The 7,311-nt window shown below is 41.9% G+C and overlaps 1 long non-coding RNA gene across 3 annotated transcripts; it reads right to left on the bottom strand.

Moving 5' to 3' along the window:
• Positions 1-536: 536 nt before the first annotated feature.
• LOC144601697 (uncharacterized) lies at positions 537-7,310 on the bottom strand. Of its 3 annotated transcripts, none has more exons than XR_013548357.1 (4): positions 7,175-7,247; positions 6,035-6,561; positions 4,266-4,365; positions 537-729 (listed from the first exon to the last, which is right to left on the bottom strand). It is a non-coding gene; the product is annotated as an uncharacterized LOC144601697 (long non-coding RNA). The 3 variants fall into 3 exon arrangements; XR_013548358.1 differs by lacking the exon at positions 7,175-7,247 and adding an exon at positions 7,079-7,130; XR_013548359.1 differs by lacking the exon at positions 6,035-6,561 and having other exon boundaries at positions 7,175-7,310.
• Position 7,311: the final 1 nt, after the last annotated feature.

Here is a 7,311-nt window from a genome sequence, read left to right as displayed (position 1 = left end):
GAGGAGGAGGGAGACGTTAGCAACGATGGACATGAGGAGTGGGCCGGTAGGAGAGGGACCAATAATTGCCTCCAGTGCCCCGAGGACACAAAGGTGTTCGGACGAGGAGAGGGATATTGGTTTGCGGGCTGTGCCAGTCGAGGGCGATGGAGAAGGCCCTGCGGCAGCCTGGGGCTTAACTCGATCAGGAGCTACTCCAGTACATCAAGCATGTGGACCCAGGCTTTGAATATTTTGTAAATGGCGCCAAAATATAGTGACTCGTACATGTGTGATTTATGCTAAAGGAATTTCCCCATTGCTTCCTATTTAATACTACTTCCCATTCTCATATTGGCCCATCTGTCCTCCACAGCCAGAATGAGGCCACACATAAGCTAGAAGAACAGCACCTCATATTTCACCTAGGTAGCCTAAACCGAATGTTCATTTCACCTCCAAAGATGCTGTCTGACCCGCTGAGTTCCTCCTAGTGGTTTTTAATTCAAAGGCTCCAGCATCTACAATAAAACAGTCAACATATCATATTGTCCACATAAATCTTTATAAAAAGATCATGAGTCTATGGTTATTTATACAACAGCTGCCAAGTTAATACAGGCATTTTACAGAACCATCTGGTGTCTCAAATGTTCACATTGTGAAATATCTAATTTACAAAAAAACACAATGAAGGTGCCATTTTGTCTTGTCTTGTTTGATAACTGATTACATTTTTGAAGTGCCAATCTGAAAAATAATTGCATTAATTACTGTCACACAACAGCAATGAAAACATTGATAATTGACGTAAATTAACTATCTAAATAGTAAATTACAAACATTTTTTCTTCTGATACAAAGCACAAAAGGTGTAGGATATTTCCCTTCCTTCAGCCAAACTTATTTCAACAAATCTACAAAATTCAGAAATTATTGCAATTAGTACTATAGCAGCAACTTTGAATTCTACTGTCAGTTTCTATATTAGCCAAAATAAAATTGATGGTATACGTGAGTTAGTGTGCCATTAAGGATTGTTACGTCCTATGATACATTGTTGTACAAACAATGCTCTTTGTTGAGAGTTGGCCTTGAATATTTTACCACCATGCTTGTTATTTGCCCAAATGAGCAGCAGAACCAATAAGCCTAGAGATGGCTAGTTATTTAGTACCAGACTTTCTCTTTGCCTGTATTTAATTCTGATTTGCATTCCTTAGCTACGTTTGCTCTCATCTTCAGTAATCGTTGGACTTATATACAGAAGTTCCTCAATCTCACAATATGCCCCAAGCCCATTCCATTCATTGTGCTGCCTTGTTAGTGTTCACAAAATACTTGATATGAAAATATCTCTATAAAACATTTGATCTGTAAGAGTGGCAGGTTTTGTCGTTCATACCACGATGAATACGTTTGTATATCAGTAGTATAATAATAGATATATTTTGTTTTTCTACGTAAAGACCATGTACACCAATTAATTATTAAAATTAATTCAAAAGGATTAAGCTACTGCCATGTTGGTTACACCCTTCAGTCTCATTGCTTGTCGTTGGGAATGAAGATCATTCGCGTTTATGAATGTTGTTATGCAGCTATTCTTGGAGCATGATTAGTTTTCTGACTGGTTCTATCATCAATTCTTTCCTAATACGTTTAATATGTATGAACAAGCATAATCTTATTCAGCTATTTTTGCTCGAGCTCTAGATATCAGAATATCACCATGTCATTGATTTTTCATAAAGATATTGCTCAAATAGGGAGGTAAGGAATGGTCATCTATTTATCTTCAAACTAATTTAAAACTGACATTGTTTTTTTCCCTCTCATCACGCTCTTATTTAGTATCTTAAGCATGCTCTCTGTATCCATAAATAATTTTCATTTTGGTTTCTAATTGACTCCACCATTCTAACGTATCCATTTGCAGTTTTTGTAAAAGATTTTGGATTCCTTTTTATGTTACCACCCAGTTTACTGTCAACTGATTTCTTCCTTCAAATGTTATCTTTCGTTTCTCTGAGCTTTCTATATTCAGCTGGCTTTCACTTATATTATCAACCTGACAACTAACTATCAAACAAACTCTTTTTGTTGCTTTATTTCTCTCTGTCTCTTTTTCATTGTGCACAGAATTTTGGCTTTTGTCTCCCAACCTTTCCCCCTGGTGGGAATGCACCTGGATTCCCATTGTTTAGTTACAGATTTGACTGCCCGTCCAATTCTATTTCATTTGGCTCAGCTTCTCAACCTAGTAAAAATGTTTTTCCACATATATTTAGTCTAGAGTGGTTCTGTATATTTTGATAACTATTCTAAATGTTATAATTATCATCTGTTCCTTTTATGCTCTCCACTGAAACTCACTGCACTAGCAAACCTCATTCCCCAATGCCTCTTTCCTCATTAATGCATATATCGAAAAAAATTATTCTGCCCTTTATATCACTCTTCTTCCATTCTATAAAAGCATAAAATTGATATCTCTTTCCTCACCCACCCACTGTTCTTTTTGCATTTCTCTGTAATTTCTGATAATGGTGTAGCCTTCTCATTTGGCAGTGCCTATACGATAAACCCAGTAGTGCAATAGCAACTTGATTTCTTATTTGCACTAACCAAACAGATTTTGTCCTTGTTTCTCCAGGAATCCTCTTTTCAACACTAATTCTCTCTAGCAAGAAAAATACTGCCACCTTCAATGTGTAGGAATGAATGCAGATGCTGGTTTAAATCGTAAACACAAAGAGCTGGAGTAACTTAGTGGGACAGGCAGTATCTCTGGAGAGAAGGAATGGGTGACGTTTTGGGTCAAGACCCGTCTTCAGACTAGTTAGGGAAAAGGGAATTGAGAGATATAGACGATGATGTAGATAGATAAAGAACAATGAATTAAAGATATGCAAGAAAGTAAACGATGATAACCCAACAAACAGCTAACAATGGCCTGTTTCCTTTATCATCGTTACTTTTTTGCATATCTTGCATTCATTGTTCTTTATCTCTCAACATCACCGTCTATATCTCTCGTTCCCTTTTCCCTAACTAGTCCGAAGAAGGGTCTCGACCCGAAACATCACCCATTCCTTCTCGCTAGAGATGCTGCCTGTCCTGCTGAGTTACTCCAGCTTTTTGTGTCTATCTGCCACTTTCAACGTTCCACTTCAAATTCCTTTTCTGCTTTAGAATCTTTGCTGAATGCCTCATTTCTAAGAATGCTCATAAATCTACACATAACAATCCACGTAAAAACTAAATAAACTCTATTCATGTTTAATTCTCTTATAATTTACATCATAAATAAAAATTCCGTGACAATCTCTGAAAATAACTGTTTTCAGATTAAAATGAAGAAACCCACTGTGATCTAAAATAATTAATGTTTTTGCAATTCTGATAACTTATGAAAGATTATCACCATTTTTCATTGAGGTATAATAGATTTCATTAGGCATGCTTTCCCTTGGTTTTTCAGTCATCAGATTTTGTTCGAATGCAAATATATTTAATTTGTTTACGCATGTATAAAATTTCAGTGCAATATTTTTTCAACTTTTCATAAATGGTGTTCAAGAAGATGGTTCACCATCGCCTTCTCAAGAGTAATGAGAGGCACGCAGTAAATGCTGGCTTTACCAGCATCAGTTTCATCAGGCAAATGAATAACTAAAGAGTGTTATAAAACAAAGTTGAAAAAGATTGCCATCTATAAAGCATATACACTATAAAGTGTTTGAAGTTAAACACAAGTACTGCCGTTCCAAGACTGACAAACGGCAGCTGCGCAGACTTCATTCTTACTCTAGCATTCCTGCTGGTAGCCTGTGTCATCTCCCGATATCAGGCTCATTAAGAAGGAATGCATTTCAACACTGTTTTACAAATTTCACAATAACATGGCAAATTAAAACATCTACACATCTTGTCCCACCAGGAGTCTAATTGTAAATAGCTATTCATCTTCAATTCTTATAGCAATCTCTGGTTACCTCAGAGATTTATATTAAATAAGAGAAGGCATCTATGCTGAATCTTTGAAAGAACTATGTAACTAGTCAAGTGAAATGTTTTTCTGAACAGCGCCCCTCTCATAAATGTATTCACTTCTCTTTAGAGAATGACTTTGCTTCCAATACTCTTCAGACAAAGAATTGAAGATGAAAACCTGTTGCATAAAGATTTACACCACCACCCCACCCATAATATCAGGTCTGTTCAATATTAAGTCTGCTTACCACAGTCTGTTTTAGCCATAGAAAATAAATATTCATATTTACCTTATCAATAATCATGCAGTTACTCCAGCATTTTGTGCCTCCAGGGATTCTGCCTCACCCGCTGAGTTACTCCAGCATTTTGTGTCTATCTTCTGGCTCTCTGTTTAAAGACAACTTTCGTCAGGAAAAGGGTTTATCACTATCTATTCCTACCTATGTTCCTCACAAATGTGTATAGCTTCATCAGGTTTTATTCAGCCTTTTCTGTTACAAAGACGAGCAAACACAGTTTATCCAGCTGAAATGCTCTATACCTATCAATTCCCAGCATATCATTTCCTTTCTATAATGTAGGGACAAGAACACAGCATTCCTGATGTAGCCTAACTAATATTTTATATAGAACAGACATAAAATGCTGGAGTAACAGCACTTCAGACAGAATCTCTGCAGAAAAGGAATAGGTGATGTTTTGGGTCGACATCCTTCTTATTGTACCAACTTCCTTACTCTTATATTCTACATTCTAGCTAATCAGATATTCCATATCCTTCTGGGGGGCGCAAGGCTCAGTGCTGGGACTTCAGTTATTTACAATATATATTAACGATTTAGACGAGGGAATTAAATGTAACATCTTCAAGTTTGCGGATGAAACAAAGCTGGGTGGCAGTGTGAGCTGCGAGGAGGATGATATGAGGCTGCAGGGTGACTTGGATAGGTTGGGTGAGTGTGCAGATGCTTGGCAGATGCAGTATAATGCAGATAAATGTGAGGTTATCCACTTTGGCAAGAACAGGAAAGCAGATTATTATGTTAAGACACAAAAAGTTGGAGTAATTCAGCGGGACAGGCAGCATCTCTGGAGAGAAGGAATGGGTGATGTTTCGGGACGAGACCCTTCTTCAGACTCAATGAATGGTATCTGAATGGTGTCAGATTAGGAAAAGGGAATGTGCAACGAGACATGAGTGTCCTTGTCGATCAATCACTGAAAGTAAGCATGCAGGTACAGCAGGCAGTGAAGAAAGCTAATGGCATGTTGGCCTTCATTGTGAGAGGATTTGAGTTTAGGATCAAGGTCCTACTGCAGTTGAGGAAGGACATTCCTGCTATTGAGGGAGTGCAGCGTAGGTTCACCAGGTTAATTCCCAGGATGACAGAACTGACATATGATGAAAGAATGGGTCGACTGGGATTGTATTCATTGGAGTTTAGAAGGATGAAATGGGATCTTATAGAAACATACAAAATCCTTAAGGGGTTGGACAGGCTAGATGCAGGAAAAATGTTCCCGATGATGGGGGAGTCCAGAACCAGGGGTCACAGTTTAAGAATAAGGGGTAGGCCATTTAGGACTGAGATGAGGATTTTTTTTTTCACCCAGAGTTCTGAATCTGTGGACTTCTCTGCCACAGAAGGCAGTGGAGGCCAATTCACTGGACGTTTTGAAGAGAGTTCGATTTAGCTCTTAGGGCTAACGGAACCAAGAGATATGGGGAAAAAGCAGGAACGGGGTACTGATTTTGTATGAACAGCCATGATCATATTGAATGGCAGTGCGGGCTCGAAGGGCCTACTCCTGCACCTATTTTCTATGTTAAGTACCTAGTCTACCTCTGCTGCAACCTTCAATGAACCTTGGACATGTACAATGAACCTTGGACAGTTGGGCACAGGTTACTGATTGTGGGTGATCAGCCATGATCACAATGAATGGTGGTGCTGGCGCTAAGGGCCGAATGGCCTCCTCCTGCACCTATTTTCTATGTTTTACAACAGATCCCGTCTTCCACAGTACTTTCTTAGGTCCTATTCATTATACATACCGTAGCCTTACAAGTCTTCCCAAAAAGCAAAAGCATACATTTTCTCGTGAATAAATTCCTTAATTTCCCACAAGTAATGTCTTCAAGTAGAGGGGGAGGTCTGAAATCTGAAGAAGGGTCTCGACCCAAAACGTCACCCATTCCATCTCTCCAGAGATGCTGCCTGACCCGCTGAGTTACTCCAGCATTTTGTGTCTATCTCCATGTAGAGCTTCTACTGTCGTCCTGCTGAGTTTCATTGTCTGTATAACTCGTTTTCACCTTTCCCACGGCCAACAATGGATCGTTTCCTTGATCATCCTTTACAGTTTTGCATATCTTTCATTCATTTGTTCTATATCTCTCTCTACATCACCGTCTATATCTCTCATTTCCCTCTCCTCTGACTCGGTCTGAAGGGTCTCGACCCGAAACATCACCCATTCCTTCTCTCCGGAGAGGCTGCTTGTCCCGCTGAGTTATTCCAACATTTTGTGTCTATGGGCGGCTCATGTGCAGCAGCAGGACCTGGAGGTAGTGAGATCAGCCTGGAACACAATCGCACCTATTGTTATTATTACATACTCGACCAAGGGGACTCGTTGGGCCCAAACCTCTCCTGCACATTGGCACAGCACCCTCTCCTCCCCCCCCCCCCCCCCCATCTCTCCCCTCATCCCCTCCCCTTCCCCCCCCACTACATCCCCCTCAACCACCCCTTATCCTCCCTCCCTAGGAGATAGATTTAAACTTTTAAATGTGAATAACTTAAAAAATATAACACCGATTTCAATACATACCGTTGGTGACGCGCGCTCCCGCTCACCCCGGGACCGTTGGTGACGCGCGCTCCCGCTCACCCTGGGACCGTAGGCCGCGCGCTCCCGCCCCGCCTCGGGACCGTTGGTGACGCGCAGTCCCGCTCATCCCGGGACCGTTGGTGACGCGCGCTCCCGCTCGGCCCTGTGACCGTTGGTGACGCGCGCTTCCCCCTCACCCCGGGACCGTTGGTGGCGCGCGCTCCCGCTCACCCCGGGACGGTTGGTGACGCGCGCTCCCGCTCACCTCGGGACCGTTGGCCGCGCTCTCCCCCTCACCCCGGGACCGTTGGCCGCGCTCTCCCCCTCACCCCGGGACCGTTGGCCGCGCGCTCCCGCTCACCTCGGGACCGTTGGCCGCGCGCTTCCTTCGCTCCGGCACAGTTGGGCGCGCGCCAACTGGTGCATCACGTGTCCCCGGCGGCTGCGCGATCCCGGCGCCGCCGTCCAATCAGCGCCGTCCTTGTTGCCCCGCCCCCC

This window comes from Rhinoraja longicauda, chromosome 17, assembly GCF_053455715.1.
Source record: "Rhinoraja longicauda isolate Sanriku21f chromosome 17, sRhiLon1.1, whole genome shotgun sequence".
Classification (NCBI taxonomy): Eukaryota; Metazoa; Chordata; class Chondrichthyes; order Rajiformes; family Arhynchobatidae; genus Rhinoraja; species Rhinoraja longicauda.
The sequence above is the reverse complement of the archived record's forward strand: the minus strand, read 5'-3'. Positions and strand labels throughout refer to the sequence as shown.